The sequence below is a fragment of the Suricata suricatta genome, chromosome 2, assembly GCF_006229205.1.
Source record: "Suricata suricatta isolate VVHF042 chromosome 2, meerkat_22Aug2017_6uvM2_HiC, whole genome shotgun sequence".
Classification (NCBI taxonomy): domain Eukaryota; kingdom Metazoa; phylum Chordata; class Mammalia; order Carnivora; family Herpestidae; genus Suricata; species Suricata suricatta.
The window spans coordinates 82,475,724-82,487,639 of NC_043701.1; the positions used below are offsets into that span (position 1 = coordinate 82,475,724).

Genomic DNA, 11,916 nt, shown 5'->3' on the forward strand with positions numbered 1-11,916 from the left:
GCCTCTTTAGCAGGTGGTGCTGGGAAAATTGGACAGCAACATGTAGAAGAATGAAACTAGACCACTTTCTTACACCGTACACAAAAATAAGATCAAAATGGCTGAAGGACTTGAATGTGAGACAGGAAACCATCAAAACCCTCGAGGAGAAAGTAGGGAAAAACCTCCTAGACCTCCACCGCAGCAATCTCCTACTTGAGATTTGATTTCTTGAAAGAGAAAATTGGAAAGTTAACACTAAAGACTTCAGCTGACTGAGATTCTGGAGGCGAAAGGAACAAATTTAATTATGCTCTCCTGTTTCTCCTAACCAAGACCCATGTCCTGCTTAGCACTGGTTATTTCCTTGAACTACTTCATCTGAGCACTCATTTTGGTGATATCAGTGTCTACAGAGATGAGAAGTGGAATTTCACCTAGATTATGTTTGGCCCTCCACCTGTTTAAATGGGAAGTTATTGTTTTCACCTGAAATAAACATAAACATAAACATAAACATAAACATAGCAAGAACAGCTCTAAAATAGGCATCCTAAGCCATGTCATTCACTCATCTCTCATTCAAATCAAAGACATTCTTATGACTCTTGTCCAGACTAAAAATGATTCTGAATATTTAAACTATATGTTTAAAATCCAATTCTAGTGGCATGACACATCCTGTTATAAAACCAAGGTACTCCAGGAAGATCCTTGAAATCTCTCAACACTCAGCATAATCCTAACTGCCATCAGTTCTGGGACCACTGCTCTTCACAAAGTCAGTATTTGAGCCATTTTACTCGAAATTGACTAAGTTTCAGCAAAGGATGAAAACTAATCACTACCACTTATATTACTTTTCATTTACATATCATATTGTCTACAAATTGTTATCTGTAGGGTGGGAGGCTGTAGAGACAATATCTACCACTTAGCTCCCATCTCTGATTTAGTTCTTTTTATCAAGAAGAGGAGAACAACTAGACATTTCTGTGCTGATTTGGTTAACGCTTTCTCTACAGGTGATTTAGAACCTTCCTGATAATATTTACAGTTTTCTAGAGGCTATATATCATCTATCTGTTTTATGAAAATATCCATTGGTTTCATTGCATAGTTCCTCAGCTATGTGTTAACTCAATGTCTCAATAGTAAAGCTAAAATATAGCTATTTCAACTTTAAAACTAATAATGCCACAAAAAAATTAGTATGTATCTCACATAAAAAATAAGAGCAATGAATGGGAATTAAACTGTCATTTGTTCCTATAATTCTCTTAAATACATTACATAAAGACACTTGGTACATTAAGAAAATTGAGACTTAGGTGTTTGGCTTTTAGAGAAATGGAAATTGTCCTCACCCTATTATGAAGATGCTTTAGATTTTCCTCACATATGCAAAATTTCTCTGACTTCTGGTTTATTTCTTGGCTGTTTTGTTGTACAAAAATACAGTTTAAAATAAGTAAATAAGTAAAATAAAATTGTGCTTATCCATAGTACTCATAGAAATTTATACCCAAAACTCCACAAACAATAAATAACATGCTTTCAGTTCAACTTACACCCATCTAGACGGAGAGATGAACAGATCTGAATTATACGTAAACTGATACTTAATCCTATCTACACAGATAATTAATCTCAAGTAGTACAAGAACTTTCATGTTTCTTTCCTTGATTTTGCCTCAGGTATTAACCACCCAAAAAGTAACAGGGCTGTCTTTAAACATTTCTGGCAAACAGCTGGGTAGTGTTTCACATGACATAACAAGAACTTCACTAAAATGACTCCTAAAAAATTAAAAGCTAGTTTGGATCACTGTTATCTTTGGGTGCTTGGGGCCATTTGGAGAGGAAAGAATTCTGCAATTAATTAGAAATGCACACAATGAGGAAGTGAAGTCTGACAAGGCTTCTCGTCAATGGTTGTGCTAGTTGTAAAGAGTATATGTTGCTGGAGTTCATGAAAAAGTTGATGCCCCCGTTTGAGTTCAACTATCTTAGTCTCAATATCTAAGGGCATTCTAATTGTCCCTGAGATCAGACACAACCCAGTAGAAACAAGATTTTCTCAGCCTATCTTTATAATAACATAAGTAGCAAGGGAAACAAAAGGTACAATAAGTGATCGGGACTACATCAAAATAAAAAAACTGCACAGTGAAGAAACAATCAGCAAAACTAAAAGGCAACCAATGGAATGGGAGAAGATATTTGCAAATGACATAGCCAATAAAGGACCAATATCCAAAATTTATAAAGAACATTTACAACTCAACACCCAAAAAAAAAAAAAGATCCAATTAAAAAATGGGCAAAAGGTATGAACAGATATTTCTTCAAAGAAGATATACAGATGGCCAATAGACACATGAAAAGATGCTCACCATCACTTATCACCAGAGAAATGCAAATCAAAATTTCAATTGGATATTACCTCACATGTATTAGAATGGCTAAAATCAACAACGCAAGAAAAAACAGGTGTTGCTGAGGATGTGGAGAAAAAAGAAGCCTTCTTGCATTGGTGGCGGGAATGCAGACTGATGCTGCCACTGTGGAAAATAGTATGTACATTTCTCAAAAAATGAAAAATAAAACTACCTTTGATCCAGCAATAGCACTATTGTGTGTTTACTCAGACAATACAAAAACACTAATTAAAGAGATATATGCACCCCTATGTTTATAGCAGCATTATTTTCAATAGCCAAGATATGGAGGGAGCCCAAGTGTCCAGTGTCCACTGATTTATGAATGGATAAAGATATATATGTGTGTGTGTGTGTGTGTGTGTGTGTGTGTGTGTGTGTGTGTGTGTGATGGAATATTATTCAGCCATAAAAAATGAAATTTTGCCATTTGCAATGACATGGATGGATCTAGAAAGCATAATGCTAAGTGAAATAAATCAGACAGAGGAAGACAAATACCATATGATTTAACTCATATGTGGAATTTAAGAAACAAAACAAAGAAGCAAAGGGGAAAAAATGAGAGAGTCAAAACAAGAAAAAAATTCTTAATTATAGAGAATGATCTGATGGTTACCAGAAGAGAGGTGAAGGGGATGGGTTAAACAGGTGATGGGGATCAAGGTGATGTATCGGACTGATCTGTGGGACTACTATATGGTACACCTGAAACTAATATAATGCTGTTTGGTAACTAACTGGAGTTTAAAAAAACTTAAAGTAAGGGGCGCCTGGCATGCTCAGATGGAAGAGCATGTGACTCTTGATCTCAAGGTTCTAATTTGAGCCCCACACTGTGTAGAGATTGCTTAAATAAACTTCAAAAAAAACCTGGAGTAAAAAAAAAAATAAAGTGCTCACTTCGGCAGCACATATACTGAAATTGGAATAAAACAGAAGATTGGCATGGCTCCTGTGAAAGGATAACGTGCAAATTTGTGAAGCGTTCCATATTTTTATATAAATAAGTAAAATAAATATTGAAAAATAAATAAAATAACACAAATATGTATATCATAATCCTAATTTCAGTCCTGATTATGCAAGACTAATTAATAGAGAAAAATATCAAAGTATTAATAAAAACTGGCATTTTTAAACAGTCCCAGAATAAAGTATTTTGTAATAACAGCATTCTCATATTATATTTCCTTTGTGAGTACCCTTAGCTGGCAGATTATTTGCAGGGACTCCACTCAGTAAAAAGATAGTAATTACCTTAATCAGTTAATCACATTAAATGCCCTCTAAATTTGAAATAAAACATATAGGGATAAGTAGCCAGTCATCAGTGAGGAGAGCAAGGCATAGATGTACAGAGAGAACAAGAGACACCGTAGGAAGGAGATTGGAAGCAGGAGTTAGTCCCCTAAAACTGCCTCAGAAGCTCACATTTAATAAGGTTTAAGTATGTGCCAGGCTTTTTTACCTGCATCATTTTATTTAATTCTTACAGCCATATGAGATAGTCTATCATTGTCCCTATTTCTCATATGAAGGTACAAAGGTTTAGAGATGTGAAGTGAAAAAAAACACCATCAAGGTCTGCCATCAAGATTGCAAAATCTGTGCTGTGCCAGCTAAGAACACAGTCAGAAAGGGCCTCTGGCTAAAGCTCTTAGCATCATTTTCTCTTGGTCCTGAAGAAGTAAAGTTTTCTAGAGGAAACAAGCTTTCTTTGAATTAGTGTTGATTCCACATATTGTGGAATTGAGAAGAATACTGGTAAGTGAAGGAAAACAATTCTTAGTGAAACTCCTATTTGGCTTTATGGACATCAGAGTGGAAAACTGAATACAAACATTCTGTGGCACTACTCCTTCAAGATTACCGTTCTCCAATGAGCAAGATTGCTAATAGTCATTAGAAGCAGCTTGTACATATGGAGAGAGTAAACAGTAAGGCAAAGTAGAAGTCTAGGAGCCCCTTTGCTTACTGATCCTTCAGAAAGATACTGGGACCCCCAGAAAACATGAGTCCTCCCAAAAGAAAAAATAGACAGGAGATGGTGTATTTCTCATTGCTCATTATCTCCCCTTTATGATCACTTAATTCCTTGGTCACATGGGAGGTAATAATGTTGAGGTTGATGGTGAACTCTTTCCCAGAAGTTTCTGGTGCTTATATTATTACTTCCTGAGCATCTACTGAAAGTCATGTATTGTTAAACACATAAAGATCTCTTTCTCAATCTCAAACATCTGTGTGTGTGTGTGTGTGTGTGTGTGTGTGTGTGTGTGTGTGTGTGTGTTCTCCACTTGGTATATACACATCAGAGAATTTCACAAAACACCCAGTTTACAGTTCAATTTCCCACTCAAGTCGTCAGTGACCCCACCAGCATGATGGGAGGGGTCTTTCTGGTTCTTTATCCATATGACAAAGGAGCATTTGCTTGTATTGGTATCTTTACTTTGAAGTGAACTGAAACCCCACCGCTTTTATTTTGTTGGTAAAAATCCTTAAGAACCCTCCTATCTTTGACCCCATATGGAGTCCTATAATCTAGTCTCACTTGGGGCACCAGAACCTTTTAGGCCATCGCTGCTGAAATTGGTACTGGAAAGGAAAATAATATCTCTCAGAAAAGTCATAGAAACTAACAGGAAATTGCGTGAGGAGAATATTAGAAAAAGAAAAACTGAGAGGGATTTTCGAGTTCTGTTTTTACTCGTGCTTTTAAAGTTAACTCTTTGTTGTTTATAATACTCTTTTGCTTCGCTTTGAATCTCACATTTTTCTGAATCAGCTTTAGGACTAAAGCATTGTAAAGTATTGAGAAAATAATTGTTTTTCAAAATAGTTTCTTGGAGCTTTTATTTCCTGTACACAACACACCATTGAAGAGCATTTTGCATCAATGTCTGGGAAAGAAAATTGTTAGACTTTATATATAAAACAGCAATGAGGCTAATAGCAGTTACTATTACAAAATGGGAAGAAAATGGTTCTGGTTTTTAATATATTGTACAGATGTCATTTACTTATTATTTCTAGGTAAATTTCATATATACATTTCTTAATTTATATAACAGTTAAAGATAAGTGATCAGAAATCAAGAGGAAATAGAATAAAAATGATTTTTCCATGAAGAGTGCTACAGTTAATTTCCAATTTGATTTTGAGCTTTTGAGACTCAGAGAAAAATAAGGGAAAGAAAGATTATAGCATACTGATTATCTAATTACCAAGAGAGGCGCACCTGGGTGGCTCAGTCAGTTAAGCAGTTAAGTGTCCCACATCAGCTCAGGTCAATGAGGGGTTCGAGCCCCTCATTGAGCTCTGTGCTGACAGCTCAGAGCCTAGAGCCTGCTTCAGATTCTGTGTCTCCCTCTCTCTTTGCCCCTTCCCTGCTCATGCTCTGTCTCTCAAAAATAAACATTAAGAGTTTTTAATAAAAAATTACCAAGAGAAACAAATGTTTTTTCTGGCAATAAATGCTAATAGAAAATGGTCACTCTAATTGTTATGTAAGGGCCATTTGAAAGTCCTTTATTTAACTTTCAATAACTTCATTTGAAATTTTAATACAGGAATAGAGCTTAAAGAAGTGGAGGAAGGAAGAATTAACCTATCTCATCTATATGTTTTGTAAATTGGGTTTTAAAAGGTGCTAGAGAAAATGTATTCAAAGTTTTAGCTTCCCAGCAAAGACCTGATGTGGCAAAACACATTTTGATCTGAAAACCAGTGAGCTTGTAGTTGTGCCCAAATATAGTCATTCCAACCCATGTAGTTGGTTGCCTTCAGAGATATTATGCATAGGGTCAAACATCTCTCTGTCTCTGAATTTAATACAGAACACAGAAACCACTTTAGGTATTTCTAGCAGCAAGGGATTTAATGCAGGAAACCAGGTGATTACCCAATAATTGGAAGGATTAGAAAAGCATAAGTCATAGGTCTTTTGGTTTTAAGGTCAGCTATAACCAGATTGTAACCAATTACTGCTACTACTAATGCATCTGCTGACACAAACTTGGCTTCCTCCCAATAATGAAGGTGCTGATGAGATAGGGAAATGGAGAGTCCAAAGCTTGGCTGTCAGCTGCCACTGATGCAAAAAGATAGCCTTTAATTTCCTTTTACTTTTAAAATTTCTTTAAATTGCATACCATAATACATCCAGAATCCTAGCTGCAAAGGAATCTGAGAAATGCAAATTTTATCCTTCCAGCCCTTTCAGATACAGAGCAAGATAAAAACCAAGGGCAAAAATACATTCCCACAAAGAACTTTTATTCTGCCATTTATACGTCTTCAAATGAGGCCTTCAAGTTCTGTGCCATAGAACTTGGAAGATATTATTTTGTCCATAAAATATTAAGTGCTATATACAACCCTTCTTCAGCACCTGAATCAATCCTGATTGAAGTTAAAATTAGTTCCTCATTCTCCTTCTCAATTGAGAATGAGAAAGATGGACCACAGTGGGTAAGGATGGGTCAGGACAGGTCAGAATGAATAAGGGTTGGTCCGTGGGAATCCATGTGGTTCCTGAACTGACTTTGTATCTCTTTTTCTTTTTTAACTTTATTTATTTATTTATTTATTTATTTATTTATTTATTTATTTATTTAGAGAGTGCATGTGTACACAAAAGTAAGGGAGGGACAGAGAGAGAGGGAAAGGGAGAGGAAATCCAAAGCAGGCTCCATGCTGTCAGCATGGAGCGCAACATGGGGCTTAGTCTCACAAACCATGAGATCATGACCTAAGCCCAGAGTCAGACACTCAACCAGCTGAGCCACCCAGGTGCCCCCTGACTTTGTGTCTCTTTAGCCCAGGATGCAGGATTCCTGAACAAACCCAGTTCCAGCCTCTCTTGTCAGTCCTGTTTTGCTGAAAGTGAGTTGTTTTGGGGATGAGTCCTAATGCAATCAATTACTTGAACAAATGCATTTATTTATTTATTTATTTATTCATATAATGAATATTTTTTAAAAAGGGCAATTTATTTTTAACAGAGCTGATATTAAACTACTGTCTTCTGGAATAAAGTGCCAACAGTGAAGCTGTTGAACTTGTTTTCTTAAAACCATGAGATAGTATAGATATGTGTCTTATGTTTGTTATGGGAGATGTGAATCATTTCTTCTTATATGATTCAAGTTATTTATATTTGTTTAAAGTTATGGCCTGTAGACCTTCCCTTTTTTTGCACCATTTACAGTTTATATTTGACTAATCAGAAAATTCTTTCTTGCCTCTTCTAGTTCCGATACTAATTCTAACAGAGTTAGGGCAATTAGCATTGAAGATTGTTAGCAATTTAGATAGCTTAGACCCCAGTAGATGTCCTGTCTATAATAGGGTAGAATATGAATCTATTCTACATAGTCTAAAATCTCAAACATGAACATTCAAAGCTGTATCAGATATAGCTGACAACACAAGGACAATCTCAGAGCTACCAAAAGGTAGCAAGGAAAATTAGATGGCTAGTAAGCAGGTAGCCCTGTTAACAGAAATAACCCCCTGGTGATTAGTAATAGGAATTACACCACAGAGGTGGTAACACTCAACTTCCTTACTTAATTATTTTCAATCAAAGGTAGTGGGTGGGATTTTTGGTTATTATCTTGGTTTTTCCTCATGTGAAATCAGATTCTTCTGCTAACTTTGCTGGTAAAAATCATATTTACCTTCCAAATCTTATTATCAGATATGCTGTCTGGAAGCATTTGTCTTTTGGAAAAGCAAGGAATGCCCATGTTTTATTAATTTCCTTTTATTTCATAATTTAATGTTTTATGTTTTAGAAAGACTTTATCAAATAAAATAATTGCTAATGTGGAAAAGTTATTTCCCATACTATTAAGTCTTGAGTGTTAAGGTAGCAAATACCTATTCAAAATGGTCTCCAAAGTAGGTTGTATTTGTCCCAGGGAGTGTACAAAATCATACTTTAAGACGTAAAGTTGAGGGAAATCCCTAGAAGTTTGCTTTGAACTTATTTTTGTTATGTTATACTTTTCTCATTTTTTGGTATCCATTTTTTTAATGTTTTTATAAATCCAGCAGTATATGTATGTATCTTATAAATAAATATGGGTATAATAATTGAAGTTTGTGCTCCATTTTTTTAACAATGGAAGTGCAAAAATCAATAATTTTGAAGACTACCATCCTACATAAATGTTTGTCTGCTTGCAAAAACTGTACTAGTTTATCATATTCTCAAACTTAAATTTATCAAGATTTCAGCAGACATCTTATGATGAATTTTTAATTCTTTAATGGATATAAAAAGATGAATCTTAGAGTATGAGAATTAGAGAACTTTACTTCTGTAAGGAGAGTAGAAATAATCTCATCCATCGCCTTCATTTTTCTGATGAGGAAATGAGACCCAGAGGTTAAGTGACAATGTATGATTCTACTTGCCCAACGAAGAGAAAGAGGTAGTGTTCTTTCTGTAGCTGTCAGATCCCCGCCCACGCTCACTTGTGTCAGAACTTAAGAGCAGCTGAAGTTGGTGCCCATCATCAGCCATGTATGTGATATAGATTCTAATCAAATGCTAATGTGTGTGCCTGCTTCAGTGTCAATGGCAGCTGCACAAACACTGTGGTACTCTTAGTACAGAAGGCCAAGGAATACATTTCAGGCTAAGAACACTTTAACATTTGTATTCACTGTCCTTTCCAACTGAAATCCTTGGACCTAGTCTTTCTGGCCCTGGATCTTAAGTTTATGCAAATTTTTGTAACAGCTTTGCTTATTCTTGGAAATGTGCTGAGTTGTTGGATTAAAATAAATAGATTAAATTATAACAATAAGTTTATGTTATGAGATAAAAAATCTCTTTGGTTTCCAACCTTTGTACTCTATTTTGCTTAGTGGCTAAAGAATACTAACTTTATAGAGCTAGAACTTTCTATCTTAAGGTTAGTTACATATTACCAGCCCTGTGGACCTACATGATACCCGGATCTCCATGGCCATGCTTGCTGGTTTCACATTCATAGCAGGATAGCATTTTAAGTTCTTTTCTTCCTCCTACCCCTACAAGATCCAATTCCTACAAGTCATCAAGATAAACTAGGTTGGCCCTCTCCTGATAATCCTGTTCCCAGCTGAGCAGCAATTTCCCCCACCATTAGATACAATGGTAAGTCTCCTTCCCACTCAAGTAGTCAGGCCCATTCCTTAACATTTGATCACTTTGACGCACTGTCTTTTCCTTCAGATTCTCTTACAAAGCCCCCACCTGGTTCTACTCACCTGCCTGAAGGTTCCATTTTAAGCCACCTTCTTTTCTCTTTTAGTTGAAATCTCTTCTAGTCATAGAACTTCGATAATCACTAGTCTCTATCCCAGACCTGGCTCTTTCATATTTCCACTGTAAAGCCACAAATTCCTGCTATACATACTTGACAAGGAGCCCCACTGATGTCTCAAGATCGACATTTTACCTGACATCAAGCTCTTCTTATTACTTCTCTAATATTATTTATAAATAGCACCATTTTCTCAGTCTCTGAAGCTCAAAACCTATTTTTACAGATTCTTCTCCTTAGTTACAATATCCTGTTAAGTTTTCATTTGAAATACTCCGTAATACCAATCTTTCCTTTCCATTCTGGATTGCTGACACCCCTCCTCAGACCTGCACTGCGCCATTGGGATCAGCAAGATAAATCAAATCCCTAAGAGCTATTTGCTGCAAGTCAGAAGAGGAAAAGCCTGACCTGACCCAAGAAAAGTCCTCTATCAGCTACTTAAGGTCAGACATGGGATGACAAAAATATGGTCCATCCAATCAAATAGACATGAATGGACTGTGCCAGGTCACATTAGTACACTTCAATTCCAAATAGCTTAGAATAACAGCATCCCAGAAAGAATTCATGAGTGGGAAATTCAGCTCAAAGCCAAGGATTTACAAGAAGCAAGGCATAGTAATCAGGCTCAAAACATGACTGGGTGAATCAGTGTGTATGGCACTTGTCATGAAGGAGGACTTATGAAGGTCAGAAGCTCTGTTCCAAGTTCAAAAGACAGATCCTCTGAAAGGCATACACATGTGCTCCCCACTCCCTGCTTTTTTTAAATCTCCAATTATCATCCCAGAATAGGCTCTTAACTCTTTTCCCTGATTTGATTTTATCCCCAAGAAATGGGGTTAACTCTAAATCCACTTTCATTTACTCTTGATTCCTGAGTCCATAAACCCCCACATCTGCTAACTAGCTCTTTAAAAAATACCTCTTTTCCATATTTGCAAATGACATATATGATAAAGGGTTAGTGTCCAAAATCTATAAAGAATGCTTCAAAATCAACACCCAAAAAACAAATAATCCAGTTAAGAAATAGGCAGAAGACATAAATAGACATTTTTCCAAAGACATCAAAATGGCTAACAGACATGAAAAAATGCTCCGTATCACTCATCATAAGGGAAATACAAATCAAAACTATACGGAGATATCACCTCACACTTGTCAGAATGGCTAAAGTTAACGACACCGGAAACAACAGTTGTTGGCAAGGATACAGAAAAAGGAAAGCTCTCTTACACTGCTGGTAGGAATGCAAACTGATACAGCCACTCTGGAGAACACGATGAGGCTCCTCAAAAAGTTAAAAGTAAGGGTGCCTGTGGCTCAGTCAGTTAAGTAACTGACTCTTGATTTTGGCTCAGGTCATGATCTGAGCTCATAAGATCGAACCTAAAGTCAGGCTCTGTGCTGACAGCACATAACCTGCTTGGGAGTCCCTCCCTCTCTCTCTCTCTGCCTTTCCCTTACTCATTCTCTATCTCTCTCAAAATAAAATAAAATAAAATAAAATAAGCTTTTTAAAATGTTAAAAATAGAACAACCCTATGATTTGGCAACTGCACTACTAGGTATTTGCTGAAATGGTACAAAAATACTGACTCAAAATACTGATTCATATGCACCCCAATGTTTATAGCAGCATTGTTAACAATAGCCAAATTAGGGAAAGAACTAAAATATTCATCAACTGATGAATGGATAGAGAAAGTGACTATTACTCAGCCATCAAAATGAATGAAATCTCGTTATTTGCAATGACATGATTGGAGCTAGAGTGTATTATGCTGAGTGAAATAAGTCAGTCAGAGGAAGATAAATACCTATTATTTCACTGATATGTGGAATTAAAAAAACGAGGGGCACCTGGGTGGATCAGTGGATTAAACATCCAACTTCAGCTCAGGTCATGATCTCACAGTTGAGGGTTTGAGCCCCATATCAGGTTCTGAGCTGTCAGCACAGAGCCTGAAGGCTGCTTCAGATTCTGTGTCTCACTCTCTGCTCCTACCCTGCTTGCAGTCTGTCTCTCTCTTTCTCAAAATGAATAAACTTTTTAAAATGTTAAAAAACAAAAACAAAAACAGATGAACATGGAGGGAAAAGATACAAACTATAAAACAGGCTCTTTGGGCACCTGGGTGGCTCAGTCGGTTAAGTGTCAGAC

General features: G+C 36.3%; 1 non-coding gene across 1 annotated transcript; it reads left to right on the forward strand.

Annotated features, from left to right (window-relative positions):
• Nucleotides 1–3,315: 3,315 nt before the first annotated feature.
• LOC115286127 lies at nt 3,316–3,420 on the forward strand. Its single transcript, XR_003905885.1, has one exon. It is a non-coding gene; the product is annotated as a U6 spliceosomal RNA (small nuclear RNA).
• The last annotated feature ends 8,496 nt before the right edge of the window (nt 3,421–11,916 follow it).